At 40.8% G+C, this 15,440-nt stretch overlaps 1 protein-coding gene and 1 long non-coding RNA gene across 9 annotated transcripts in view; one reads left to right on the plus strand and one right to left on the minus strand.

The window, feature by feature from the left end:
* Positions 1-5,197: 5,197 nt before the first annotated feature.
* Positions 5,198-15,440, plus strand: part of LOC122554547 (uncharacterized) — a 77,467-nt gene continuing 67,224 nt past the window's right edge. For 2 of the 8 annotated variants that reach the window (XM_087990811.1, XM_087990812.1), the window contains exon 1: positions 5,223-5,582. The gene's annotated coding sequence lies outside the window, so the exon portion shown is untranslated. Of the gene's footprint in view, positions 5,583-14,404; positions 14,469-15,440 lie in introns of all 8 variants that reach the window. The other 6 variants (XR_006313017.2, XR_015758184.1, XM_087990813.1 and 3 more) reach the window with 5 other exon arrangements.
* LOC148149168 (uncharacterized) overlaps positions 10,290-15,440 on the minus strand; it is a 199,823-nt gene continuing 194,672 nt past the window's right edge. The window contains exon 3 of the long non-coding RNA XR_015758186.1: positions 10,290-10,410. This is a non-coding gene — a long non-coding RNA (uncharacterized LOC148149168). The remainder of the gene's footprint in view (positions 10,411-15,440) is intronic.

Here is a 15,440-nt window from a genome sequence, read left to right on the forward strand (position 1 = left end):
GATATCAACCCAATCTAGTCCCACCTGCCAGCACCCGGCCCATATCCCTCCAAACCCTTCCTATTCATATACCCATCCAAATGCCTCTTAAATGTTGCAATTGTACCAGCCTCCACCACATCCTCTGGCAGCTCATTCTATACACACACCACCCTCTGCGTGAAAAATTTGCCCCCTAGGTCTCTTTACTATCTTTCCCTTCTCACCCTAAACCTATGCCCTCTAGTTCTGGACTCCCCGATGCCAAGGAAAAGACTTTGTATATTAATCCTATCCATGCCCCTCATAATTTTGTAAACCTCTATAAGGTCACCCCTCAGCCTCCAATGCTCCAGGGAAAACAGCTCCAGCCTGTTCAGCCTCTCCCTCAAATCCTCCAACCTTGGCAACATCCTTGTAAATCTTTTCTGAACTCTTTCAAGTTTCACAACATCTTTCCGATAGGAAGGAGACCAGAATTGCACGCAATATTCCAACAGTGGCCTATCCAATGTCCTCTACAGCTGCAACATGACCTCCCAACTCCTGTACTCAATACTCTGAGCAATAAAGGAAAGCATACCAAACGCCTTCTTCACTATCCTATCTACCTGCGACTCCACTTTGAAGGAGCTATGAACCTGCACTCCAAGGTCTCTTTGTTCAGCAACACTCCCTAGGACCTTACCATTACATTTCTAAGTCCTGCTAAGATTTGCTTTCCCAAAATGCAGCACCTCACATTTATCTGAATTAAACTCTATCTGCCACTTCTCAGCCCATTGGCCCATCTGGTCCAGATCTGAGGTAACCCTCTTCGCTGTCCACAACATCTCCAATTTTGGTGTCATCTGCAAACTTACTAACTGTACCTCTTATGCTCGCATCCAAATCTTTTATGTAAATTATGAAAAGTAGAGGACCCAGCACCGATCCTTGTGCACTCACTGGTCACAGGCCTCCGTCTGAAAAACAACCCTCCACCATCACCCTCGTCTTCTACCTTTGAGCCAGTTCTGTTTCCAAATGGCTAGTTCTCCCTGTATTCCATGAGATCTAACCTTGCTAATCAGTCTCCCATGGGGAACCTTGTCGAACGCCTTACTGAAGTCCATATAGATCACATCTACTACTCTGCCCTCATCAATCTTCTTTGTTACTTCTTCAAAACACTCAATCAAGTTTGTGAGACATGATTTCCCATGCACAAAGCTATGTTGACTATCCCGAATCAGGCCTTGCCTTTCCAAATACATGTACATTCTATCCCTCAGGATTCCCTCAAACAACTTGCCCACCACTGAGGTCAGGCTTACCGGTCTATTGTTCCCTGGCTTGTCTTTATCGCCATTCTTAAACAGTGCCACCACGTGTGCCAATCTCCAGTCTTCCGGCACCTCACCTGTGACTATCGATGATACAAATATCTCAACAAGAGGCCCAGCAATCACTTCTCTAGCTTCCCACAGAGTTCTTGGGTACACCTGATCAGGTCCTGGGGATTTATCCACTGTTAACCATTTCAAGACATCCAGCACTTCCTCCTCTGTAATCTGGACATTTTGCAAGATGTCACCATCTATTTCCCTACAGTCTATATCTTCCATATCCTTTTCTACAGTAAATACGGATGCAAAATATTCATTTAGTATCTCCCCCATTTTCTGTGGCTCCACACAAAGGCTGCCTTGCTGATCTTTGAGGGGTCCTATTCTCTCCCTAGTTACCCTCATGATTGGCTTGTAATGGATCCCAGCAAAAGAGATACAAAGGCTACTTAAAAGTAACTCAACCAATAGGAAATGGAGATCCCCAACTGGCACAAGTTGTTCAAGATAAGAATACAGGATGAAGAAAACTATCTGTCAAGGTACCTCTGAACATAATGCTCATTGTAATCAGCAGCTGAGGATGCCTTGGGGGATAAATTAAGATTTCTAAGGATCCACTGTTCACTCTCTGTACAGTTGACAAAATCCTCCCATTATGGTAATACATCCCCTATTATTTATTATGTCAGCTTATGTAGATGCCACCTGAGTATCGTCACCATAAAGAATTTTGCTTTCTAAGGCTTCAATAGTGTCCATAATTATTCATTAGACCTCTTCTCTCGTTTTCTTCTCTACCCATCCTGAAAATTTTTAGAAAGAATTTTCTTTTTCCCCAAAGATGCAGTTGGTTAAAATCCAGTTACTATTATGTTGTGTCTTCCTTTCTAATTAGTCCTTCCCATAACTAAAACATCCATTTTTTGAGCTTTGGATATTCAAATATAGACATCATAACTCTGGCCGCATTACATTTTCACTATTTCTATATTTCTTGATGATCCTTCTGATAAACCTCTTTAATTCTCTGCCTTGTGCTTCAAGTTTAATTTCTGATTTCAACCTAGTATATGGTGAGCATATATCAGTAAACTGCTCCTGATTTAACATCAATAGACAATCTCACATGGTCTGGTGTGGGGAATGGAAAATATTATTCTGGCACAAAAGCAATTGAAGGATACAATTAAAGCAAGGAAAAGGAAATTGAATTAACCATCATTGTGCAGTAGCAGCCGCATCTCATGGACAAGATGCAACTTCTAAATCCACAACCTTTACCATCTGGATGGACAAGGGCAGAAAATACATGGGGCCACTATCACCTGTAAGTTCTCCTCCAAGCCACTGAATCCAGACTTGGAAATATACTATTGTTCCTTAGTGTTGCTGGGCCAAAATCCTGGAACTCCTTCTCCAGTAACATTATGGATCTACTTCTGCCAAATGGACTGCAGTGATTCAAAAAGACAGCTGACTGCCATCTTTACCAGGCCAGTTAAGGGATGAGCAACAAACACTGGCCCAGCAAATAATGCCTACATCCCCAAATGAATAAAACGATTGAACCAAAGTAAACATTACCACATGATCAAAGAACCGCAGAATCCCGGTAGTGCGGAAGGAAGCCATTCGGTTCATGGAGTCCGGACCAACCCTCTGAAGAGCACCCCACCCAGACCCTGCCTCCTAGCCCATCACATTTCCCATGGCAAATCCACCTAACATACACATCCGTGTACACCACAGACTATTATATCAGCATGGCCAGTCCACCTAACCTGCACGTCGCTGGACGGTGGGAGGAAACCCCCAGATACTGGGAGATCGTGCAAATTCCACACACAGTCGTCCAAGGATGGAATTGAGCACAAGCGCTGTGAGGCAGCAGTGCTAACCACTGAGCCACCATGCCGCCCCTAAAGCCGTAAAGTGATGGGAAATTTACTCTTGTTTTCCTTAGCACATACCCTGTTCGCATGCACCTTTTCTGATAACTGGTGTACACATCAGATTGCACAGCAGTTTAGTGTTGCTTCAGGCTGACAACCACTGAATGACTCTTCCAGTCAATCCTGAAATGGAAAAATGTCTTTCCCATTCCCTGATCATGTTAAACACAAAATTTAACTCCTTCACGCAACCGGCTAAACTGCTCACATTATGCATTAATGTTTGTAGCCTTGCACGGAAGTGGTCGCACAGAAGCCAGTGATCCCAAAAACACATCCAAAGGCTTCAGAGGAGACATTTCCATTCAGTTCTGCAAGCACCACAGGAACAATTTGCAGATGGGGCTGACACAAGATTTGCAAAGGTGCCATTCACTGTAATGACATTAATGGAATTATTATGTAACCACACAGAAACTCATCCTCTTCCTTATCGCCTCATTCCCGCAATCGCCAGCCATTTTAAAATTGCTGCACAAATTGCGGAGAGGAAAACCTAATAACATTAACATTACACTTTTTAGAACAAAACGCAGCCACATCTAACCAAGGAGAAGATAGTTCAAGTTAATTTCGGCAGCCATATCAAACAAACAGATATTTGCCAAAAAGAATTTGACTGGGTTCACAATTTATGCCAGATTGATAGTGCAATATTTGCGCGGGAGAAGTCTGCGCGTCTGCGTTATTCCGGAATAGAGTGAAGACGTTTTTCCTCAACTGTTCACTCACTAAAGGAACAATGCAGGACACTGATGACTTTAGGTGTAATGCTTGGATTACTGGGATAATATCCTCGTCGCTGAGTTTATAATTGCACAGCCCCACAAACCCAACATCTAGATTGAGACTCCCAGATGTTAAACCAAAACGTCCTGTCCTTCCTTCTCAGACAGATTTAAAAATCACCATCTCAAAGAGCATTTGGCTTCCTCCCCAATGTCTGGTCCAATATTAATCTTCGAACCAACACAACCTAAACAGATTCTCTAGCCACTTAACTCATTATGGGGAGTTGTTGGCACAACACGGACCCCCCTATCCTTCATGTCAAAATAGTGGCTCCACCTCCATAAATTGTCGTGTGCCTTAGAACTTCGGGAGGATGCAAAAGGCAGAATGGAAATGTAGTTGTTTTCCCCACCCCCTTCCTTTCCCGTGTGCTGTTTTGGTTTGAGTAGGCAAGAGGACAACAGGCCTTGCCAAGGGCATGGCAGAACCAAGCTAAACTCTCAACCAGTCTCTGACTGTATCCTTGCATTTCTACTGGGAAGTAGAACAAGACTGACTCCTGTTCGGACGCATACTCCAATCTCCCAATAAGGAAACGACGTGCTGCTGAGGAGGCTGGACTGGGTCACATTGGTGTCAAGATTAGAGTGGTACTGGGAAAGCACGGCAGGTCAGGCAGCATCCGGAAGGCAGGAAAATCGACGTTTCAAGCATAAGCCCTTTATCAGGAATGAGATCCCTGGTGTGTCAGGAGCTGACCAGAGTGGGAAGCGTATCTTAAAAGGTGAAAACACTAATTGGTAAAAACAGTGTTTTAATTTTAACATCCTTTGAGTCGCGTCATCCTTAAATAAAATTTCAATCAGATACAACTAAAAAAAAAGACATTGATCTCAAAATAATGTAAAATAAGACTCCTTGCTTGCAGTGCACTCATGCCATTGGATCCCATGAAGACTAATCTAGATTGCAACCTGAGGTTTCTGTCATTTAAAAGTTATGATGAGAGTTTAAGACCCAGATGATCATTGGCTCTCGCTCTGTCCTGTGCACGGGTTGGCCAGTCACAAAACCAGCAACAATCATATAGTCACTGCTAAACCAGTTAAGCTGCTCATTCCTCCTCCTCTGACCTCTGCCTAATGATGGCTTCAGATTCTTTCCCAGTTAATTCCCTTGTCAGTCTAACTCCCACACAGTCATTCTTCTGCGAAAGCGGCACAGACTGGGAGGGACCGCGTGCTGTCAATCTCCAGACGCAGCCAATGGAAGAAAGAAATGTTTCGCTTAAGGATGATCAGCCGAGCCAATAATGTGCGGCGGTGTGTTCCACGTGACTACATCTTCTTTCCCCCCCCCACTCCCCCGCCTGTCTTTCACATGAGTATTATATAGTTCAATTCAGTGCATCTGATAGAAGAAATAGAGTGCTGGGGTGTCTGACTAAAGTAGTTTTAAGCTGAATTATGTTTCTTTGTATAATTAATGGAGCTTCCTGATTCCATCCCCTATTCAGTTTGTACCCAAACCCAAATGAGGCACTGTACAGCTTGAAGAAAATTGATAAGTCTATTTTGGCAACTGAACTGTAAGTATTTTATTTTTGCATACACTTGCCTTCTGATATCGCTTCTCTTTGCACAGTTCCAAAAGATCTGTCATTTGTGTGAGAGACTCCTGGTCAGTGACAACGCTCAACGTGTAGAAGAACGGTTTCTTTTTTTCTCTCTTGGAAGTTTTGATGAAAACCGCTCCCGTACCGCAGAGTAACCTTAGATCCTTTCTGCTGAGAGTGTGGAGGTGGTGGTGTTGGTGCAGGGGAGAAAGTCCTTGTTTCCTGAGGGAACTGTCTGTCTGACTGCAGCAGAAGCCTTTTTTTAAAGGCAGCCCATTGCATTATTCAGGGTGCGGGATGAGATGAAGTGGGCTTCATGTGATAACACATACACCGTGTCCAATCAGTTCCATTGCCAGCACTAAGTAGAACAAACTGGACTGATCCTGAGACGAGGGGGTACAACCCTGTCCAACCAGCTCCCAGAGTTTAGCTTACAATGAGTTGCTGAAAGGACCGGAGCCTTCAGGGACACAGCTGAGGAGCTTTCAAATTCAAACAAAGGGCAAAGAGAGGAGGATTTTTTTTTGTCGATTTATATTAATCGTTGCTATCTATTAATATTGAGCGTGCTTTAAAAAAACCTGAAGCTGTGTGGACCTTTATACAGACATGCTTAAATTCACCTCTTTGCACACAGCTAAAATCAAACAATTTAACAGGAAATATGATTTTTTTTAAGCTTAAGTTCTTTTTTGACCCCCCCTCCCTTTTTTTCTTTGTCTGCCATCATGTCATTCACAGCTCCTCCTCTTCTCCCCTCCCGCCCCCCACACCACCCACTGTGAGCTAAGACACCTGAAGGCTAGACATAATGATCAACAGAGCTCTCTCCTGTCTGGCTGGCAGCTTGCTCGCCCTTTCTGTACAATCGAGGAGCCTGCGCGCAATGTCTGACGAGTCTGCTCCTGCTGCACTGAGAGATCGGCAACTGTACGCCTCTATTCCTTGCAGAGTTAACTGGAGCGAGCATTTCCCCCCCCCCCCCCCCCGGGTTTCTCTGACATCAATCGGTGTGTGTTTTTTAAAAACACATTCAGATTTCCACGCTCATCTCCACGCCGTGCTAAGTACCATAAACTTTGTACAGAGTTTGACCAGACCAGATGGCCATGTGCCCTTTTATTATTTAGATGAGATTCTTCCTTTCAATAACATCACTCTTCCTGCTCATAAGGCCCTGCTTAAAATTTCCAACAAATGCAATCAGTTGAGTATCTTCAATACTAATTGACCATATGCAGAGGAAAGGTTCGTGTGGCAATCAGTAGGACCATTGCAACATTACAGGGATCAAGCTGGTCTTTGTCTCTGGAATAGTCACTGTGGTGAGGGGGGGGGGGGGGGGGAAATAATTACTAAAATATTAAATATTTTTGCAATCCTGACATGCTTTATTTCAGGGCCGTTCCATTTGACATCTCATTTATAGTAAAGCTCTGGGGCTGCTGTCGGGGAGTAAACAGACTGATGTGTTCCAGACGGTTCAATTCACTTGCTTCAGTATTACTGCAATAAAATCCTCTCTTGTAATGAGCTGTTAGTTATGGACGTGCAGACTTCCCTATTGAAACTTTGCCCCCCTTTGATTCATGCGGAGGGGGGTGAGAAGAAGCGGTTGAAAGTGAGTTTGTATTGCGCAAGATACAAATGTTGAGTAGGGCTTGGAATCGAAGCGTGCAGGCTGGCTCAACTGAGGTATTCAGGAGGGCAGCTTTTTTTGGGATCGTAATAGGGCTAGTGAATAGATGGGAGAGAAAGATTGGCACTGGTTTAAAATAGATCGGTACAGGCACGGCTGCTGTCTGTACCGGCACCGTACGCCATTTGCATTTTTCTTTCTCTAGACAAAAAAAGCTGTCTGGAGTAGACACCAAATTCGCTTTTGGAATTGTTGATGCCTGTTTAAGTTTACCAGGTATTCCATACCTCCCCCTCCAGACAAAAATACCATCTTCGCTGGTCAGTCTGGCTCTTCGAAAGCAAATGATTTCCACCAGAGGGAAAGAATTTAACTTCTTTCTGTGGCGATCAACTGAATCGTGCTACAGCTCTGCTAAAGTGCACACAGTCCTTCTTCACAGGACAGGGTCCTAGTTCGACTTATGGCCCTAAAGAGGGGGAGTTTTTTTTGTGGGGAAAAAAAACTTACGTGTCTTATTACCCGAGCCCGCCCTTAATTGCACCCCCCCTCCTCCTCTCTACCTGGATTTGAATGTCTGTCAGACTGATGAATAATTTGCTGGTAGTAAGACGGTGTTTGCTTTAGAAGGGTGGGGGAAGAGAGGGCGAGAAGGCTACTCCTATTATGAAGCGTAACCAGAGAAGTGTCGCCAGAGGTGGCTGGTGACCTAACCCCGAGTGGTCAGGTGTCGGAGGAAGACACCGCTTGTTTACTCCTGTCAGGCTAGAAATTAAACAAAAGATGCGCAAATCTAAACTTTTGCAAACAAGACTCAGCTTTAAATGATGCATCTGGCGGTTGAAACAAATCCTCGCCATGCCTGAAGAGGAGCTGTGTGGAAATGAATTTCCTTTTCTTATATTTTTGAAGCTGTCTTTCTCTCGATCCTTCTATCAAAGCACCAAAAAAAGCAATCTCTCCAGACTCCAGCTCCAAATAATGCGGATTTAAATCAGTTTGATGGAATTAGGAGGTAGTCATAACAAGGGGTTCCTGTGAAATCTAATCTTTATATTTGCTTTTTTTTCCAAAAAAAAAGCACTGCCTATTAACGTTCAGAATTCTCCCAATACTGAACAAAGGGTGGGTTGGGGGAGACTGAAGCTGGTAGATAATTACGCTGCTGGTGATCTTAAGTATATTCTTAGGATTACCACGTCTGGAAAAGAAGAAAGGCGAGTGTCGCATGATGAAATCCGCAGGGGTTGTCTGGACCTTTTTTCATACAGGGCAAAGTCTGTGTAGTCAGTGTCCTAGCCAGGGTCAGTCTGCGCCCTCACACGCTCCTCCCTGCTCCAGGTGCAGCCTCTGTACTTGCTGCCTCTGCACCGACCAAGCAGCTTGCAGATGATGTAAGGTAGGAGGAGATGGTTCAGTCACTCGGTGCCGATACGAGATCTACCTTCCGAGGCTTGTAGCTTGTACAGCGCAAACAAGCGAGCCAGACGGAGTACACGATGCTGCTACACTTCACTGTGCACCACCAAGTGTCGCAATGACCCGTTATGAAACATTGTTTTTTTTTAACCCCACAATGAGCTGGGCCACAAAGCCAGTTTTAACTCGCTTCTGTTTTTCCCTCTGCCTAAGAAATGTTGCACTTGCCGTCACTACTTAATTCTACTTTCGCGAAGCACTTTTTTTTAAAAAACAAAATTATTCCCTTTTTTTGAGAACTGAGATTCGTGTATGAGTTAAAGGTGCTGTCATATCTTAACCCCCCAACACCAAGCTGTTGCCATGGCAAATGTTCCATTCAGTTCAATTTGTATCATCACTCATTGGTCTGCAATGGAGAATTTAACCTGGAACATTTCCATTCGCATGTTGTGATGTCTGGAAATGATTCTCACTGTGGGAATTGTGCAAGAATTGCACTTTTACTTTTTCCCAAAACCCCCAATCTGTGTCCAGCCATAATAATTTGTCGAAAAAAACTTTCTCTTCAAATCTTTAACATTTAAGCACATAATTTCTACACTACATCACTTTCAATTAAATAGACATATTTGTTTTTGGTCAGATGGGTCACATACTATTTATCCAATTGTATGATAATGGACCATGGCATTTGAAAATTAAAATAAAATCAGATTGTGGTGTTATCTTAATGATTGGCTAACTCAGTACTATTTGACCATATTTTGAATTGCTTCATATTTCAAACCAAAGCCCACCCACTTTCAACCATTCATAATTTAATTCAAGCCATTTGTGTATGCTTCTAGTCAAGACATTTTTAGCACACTTGATTATCTGCAAATCATGTGATGATTTTCTTCCTAAGAAATGTGTTCTGTAACCCATTTTGCCACCTCTGTCTGGATGATGAAGCCAAACTTCATGACAATCAATAATTGAGCAGCTAGCAATTGAATTGTGAAGAGATGCATTTAGAATCAGGAGTTCAGACATGCTGTGAGCCTGACTGTCTGGTTGGAATGCAACAGACATGCAAACCAGTCTGGAGAGCCTTTCAGCAGAGATGTATCACTTGATCAAAACCTAGTGTTAAAGAATTCTTCCATCGTGTGCATTAATTCAACCCCTTTCAACAAAACTGAGTATTACTGCACCATTGCTGATTTCAGAAATCATTAGGAAATGGGCAGTTAAGCACTAAAATCTTGTTAAATTTGTGACCATTCTGGTCAGAATTAGTGAACAAATTAAACTGCATCAGTACAGTCAGTTGCCCATTTGTTAGACAGCATGAGCTACTGAATTAACCACTACTGATCAGTACCTTTTTTTTTGTGCGATGTATCATTAAAAATACATTTTAAGAATTTGACTCAATGGGTTTACGTTTTTCTTCCCAAAAAGCGTAATGATGCCAAAAGTAAATCCAAAATACACTTTTTTTTAAAAAAAACTTGACCTAGTTTTGATTACTCACTTGAGAATGCAAAAGTCCCCTGTAGCAGAATTTGATGTTTTCCCTCAGTGAAGTTTTCCTTTTTGCTGTTTTATGTCATGGAAGTGCAAGGTAATGAATAACTTGGTTGTGACCGAGGGGCATCCTGTATAGCTCGACCCACTTCATTTGCTGTGCATTTGTTCCACTCCTGGTCACGTAGCCTTTTCAGCAACCTTTCCACCAGGGTATTCAGTTTCCTATTTGTGGATCATAATTTATATTTTATGAAGTTGTACATAACAAGAATCAACTTTTCTTGAGCACCCTGAAGCTTTTTTGGCCAGAAACGATTTTTTTTTCTCTCTCTCTAAAGTTCCACAACTGGCTATACAAGCATAAACAAAATCAGAAGTATTCTTTACAAAGCAGGAAAAGGAAGGCAGTTGAATTGTGGGTTTATTGAAGAGTGCACCCAACTAAGAACAAATTAGTAAAACATCAGTCACTTATGTTGATGTGTGAGATATAAATTCAGGATTATTTCATCTATTGAATGTTTGCTCTCTGTCTTCTGAACATGTCAAATCATGCTTAATACATTCTTGAAAAGCAAGCTTATTTCTCAAGAGTTCATCCTCTAAAGTTAACATTAGAAAAGAGTTGATGCAGTATTTGGTAAAGGGAACTTTGCAGTCAATCTCAGTCCTATTCATGCATCAGATTCTAAATACCAACGTGGCTTGCTGCAGGAAAGTAATCCTGAACATTCTAACTGCTATGTGCATGAGTTTTTAAGACTGATTTATTGGATTTCCATCTCTCCTAACCAAGAATAGGAATAGAGCATTGAATATTAACAGGGCACTGGTTCATTAGTTTTGGTTCTGAATCTTTTGTGCAATTTATCAAACATTCAATGTTCATTCACAAAAGCAAAATATTTCATTGGAATCTGAAATGGTTACTCGTCAAAAATAATGCATCCAGATGTTCCTTTTGCAGACAAAAATAAGTGTCTGTATTAAACAACAAAATGGCTGAAGCATTACAGACAACTGTTTACTCCCCTCATTGATAGCCATAGCATAGGTGCAAAGACAGAAATGCAATGCCTTTTCCCACCTCAATGGAAAACCAGTTGGTTTATGAACCATCACCGATTCAGTTCCTTTTACAAAGTGGTTAGGAGAAAAGGCACATCCTCCTTGAGCTCACCTAATTAAATGTTAATGAACTTGGTCAGTAGGTCCCTTGATGCTGTAAGTGACCAGTCCTATTATCTTGCTTTCCCTTCCGCAGTGTGAAATTTGCTGACATCACCATTCTTCCAACCCTGAATCTTATTTTTATAAATAAACAGATTAGGATTTACCAGCCCTATGAAAGAGGGAAAGTTCTGATAGTCATACCACTGCATTAGTATTGATTTCTGTCCATCAAGGCTTTTTCCACTTATTGTGCGAGGAAGAGGCAGGATTATTTGATTTTCACAATAATGTCAGGTGCAAGGCCATTACCGGGACTTTCATGATTTAAAAAAAAATGCTAACAAATTTGCTGTTAATTTTGGAATTGACATTTTCCTTGTACAACTTTGATTAGATTAAAATTGTATACCACCCTGTCATGTGTCTCATAATTGAAAACAACAGCCTGAAAAATTAGGCAAATTTTTGTTCAAGCCAGAGGCAGCTGACTGAGTCTTGGTGTTTTTGGCCATTTTGGGGAAAAAATCATAAAATGTTGATGGAACACCTTCTTGAGAACAGACTAATAACTCTGACTACATTATTTAATACAGATTCTATTCTTTCTTTATAAGAGAACTTCAGCCTAGGAGCTTAAACTAAAACCAACTATAATCACACAAAGCTACCTTTCATTGGTCTGGAGCAGTTGCTTAGTTGAAAAATAAAGGAGGCTGTCAATAATGCATGAAACAACATACACTTTCTCTATAACAGCTTACCACCAAAAGGGTACATTTTACACAGTTCAGTGAGAACAGCAACCGTGAGGAATTTTGGTTTTTCAGTGCTTTGCTTTCTCCCTTTAAGTGTGTTTGCAGTTATTTAAGAGTTATGGATCTGCAAGTGGTTTCAAAAGTACAGAATGTCCTTCACCAGTTTCAGGATAGCCACACGTTTCCTGTCGTTACAACATCTGCAAAACTTAAGCCTACTTTTCTTGTTTTGTGGAATATTGAAAAGTTGAACCAGAAAAATGTAAAATGAGAGAACTTCTTTCAATCAGGGTATTCCACAATGTTTAGTTTCATTGTTTTATTTTTTAAATCCCCTGTAGTTCTCGAGAGGTTAATAAAAATATATGTTGGGTCATAGTATAATAACGTCTTTCTTTCTCGGCCAGCTTTCTCATGAAGCAGAACACCATGGATTTGGATAAAAATTGTTCCAATATTTGACCTTTGGCCAACCGAAAATGTGAGAAATGTTTGGGCTTTTGATGCGACACTTCATTTAAATTGTGATATAATATTCCTGTGTACTGCGTGTACACATCTTACTAAAATCATCTAAAATCCCAGGATGGACTGGATCCAAATCACATCATTCATCCTGCTAAAATTATTTTTCTTCAATCTTATCAATTAAACATGGATTATAGCCAATTTTGGCTAGGTTTAGTCTAGAAATGATTAGAACATTCATTCTTACTGAATATAGCAGTAAAGCTTTTGAGTTAGATTTCACAGAATGCCACCATACACTATTCTTCCACTATTGTACTTCGTCCATTGTTTGGTATGTGATTTTTTTTCCCTTAAAAGGATATGTCCAGTGACCACATTAGCAAGTATTAAAAGCTCAGGATGAATCAGTTGTATTTGGAAGAGAAGCTTTAAGATTAGGTAAATGCATGTGATTCAATATACACCACCTTAACATAGACTTATCACTTGATCTGCAAAAGTGTGGTGGAGCAGAGGGCTGGTGTGCACCACATTACCAAGTATTTGAACAAGGAATGAATTAATGCATAACACTAGATTATCCAATCATGTTTAATGGCCCTCATGTAAAGAGCATGAGGGAATACCTTTTTTGTTTTGGTCGGGAAAAGATACTTAAAATTAAACAAAAGTATTTAATCTTGGAGATCTTGGTAAAACTGCAGTATTAAATAGTAATATATTTTGCAGCATGCATCATGGCCATTCAGCCCAATGCTGGTGTTTATGATCACTCCACTCTTCACCCACCTCCAGGAAAATCTAAGGAAACTACTGGAGCATTTAGACTATTAATCTGTGCATCGGACTCTAAGCAAAATGCTCACTGTTGTGATGAGAAAACGGTGCAGCAAGAATAAGGTCCCAAAGAAGCAGTCTGTGGATATAGAAACTATGAAAATATGAGCCAGTCTTTCCTTGGAGCACATGTGAGCCAGTCTTTAACTTTGACCATTATTTCACGATGTTGGACACCTCTGGATGGGGATTTTTATTTCCGTTCTGAGAGAGAGGGTTTTTGTGATGCCTGTGCGCATATGGATTTGTGCCAGTCCTTTCTGCCTTCAGAAAGGACTACATGGTGAATCTTGACTGAAAAGAACATCCAATAAAACAAATTTTAGACCAAGAGAACATCTCTGCCATTTTAGGGTGGGTATATCACTCTATTTGCAGATCCATACATCACCTCACAGATTTAGTGCCTAATTTGTACATAGTCAGACCAAACATTACAATACACTAATTGCTGAATACTGTTCTTCATGACAGTTACTCTACACAATTTGTTCAAACAAGGAGTGATCATGTCAAATTTTCTGTAGTTAGTATGATTAATGACCATTTTAAAGATGTACTATAAAAATACCCATTTCCTGGTATACATGTACATAATAATAACACATGGGAATGAATAGCTAAAATCTTTGAGACTGAATAGAATGCATTGACTTGGAGCATGCTGTCGAGAAAATTGATTTAGATTTGATGATAGATGGCCTTGACCTTCGAGCTTTTTTCCTTCAGCAGGGAACCTGAAGTTACACGAGACTATATCTAACTGTCTATCCTTCCTTTATCAATAAGGACAATGCTGAATAGGTTAAGGTAGTTCAGCTGTCTTTGGGTTTTATTTAAAAACAGGAGAAGCTTAAAGATGCCTTCCAACTGCAATTTAATGCCAAACATTCAATTTGCAATTTATTTACAACTTAGACTTTTTAGATATGTAAAATATTTGCAGGTTTTATCTTACAATCCTCTATTCTCCCATTCAGTGTTCCTCAAAACTTCCAGAACTCTGCATGATCCAGAATGAGATCATAAGTGCCAAAAGGCAAGGTTAGTTGAGGCATTTCTCTCTACTCTGTATTGGTGTTGTCCAAAGTTTTACGTAGATTTTTTTTAAAAGCATCTGACTCATAGTTGGAGTGTAAGGTGATGCTATGTCTGTCATTAATCTGTTTCTCAACATCCCAAAATAGTTCAGAAATGCTATGTAAATTTTAGTTTGCCCTTGGTGACTTTTGGTCATTCTTATTGGAGACTACCATTGGTGGTGTTTTTTTTTTCTGTGATAAAGACCTTTGCATGTTGTCTACCTTTCATGTTTCCTCCTGTCATTTTAAAGACCCAATCGTATGCACATTAACACTGGTATAGATACAGATTACTGAATGGTATTTCAATTTGTCTTCTAAATTAATGTATCTAGTATTTCAGGTCTATTACCATAAGTAGCTTTTCTGTGGTGAAAGGCAAATAGCACAATAACAATCTATTCAGGCCAGGGTGCATTTAATTGAAGCAATAAATCTTTTCTAATATGTGACTTCTATCAGCTAGGTCAGTTACCTTGGAACACTTTTGCACGTTTCCCTCCAAGTCCCTTACCATCCTGACTTTGGAACTAGAGACATTCGTTTATCATTGGATCAAAGTCCTGGAACACACTCCCTAACAACACTGGACGTCATAGAGCAGATATACTGCAGCAGTTCAAGAAGGCAGCTCACCAGCATCTTGAGTGCAATTGATGGACTATAAAGTCTAGCTGAGACATCCATGCCCATGAGCAGTGAAAGAACCTTTTTTTGAAAATGGAGTGGATAACCAATGTTTCACTTCAAGAACTGTGCAGTGTATTGACCATAGCTAAATTTACCATATGCAATTGAAGTAATTTTTAGTCATAGTCTCAGATTTTTGAAATGGTAAAGAATGACTTGGCCCCAGTAAAGTTACTAGAGCAATCTAGTTTTTCAATGTTACAATTGAGTATGCTGGGCAGCCTGTGGACTTTCAAGATTTTAT

Source organism: Chiloscyllium plagiosum, unplaced genomic scaffold (assembly GCF_037043375.1).
Source record: "Chiloscyllium plagiosum isolate Xiang-an unplaced genomic scaffold, Cpla_swu_hap1 HiC_scaffold_9, whole genome shotgun sequence".
Classification (NCBI taxonomy): Eukaryota; Metazoa; Chordata; class Chondrichthyes; order Orectolobiformes; family Hemiscylliidae; genus Chiloscyllium; species Chiloscyllium plagiosum.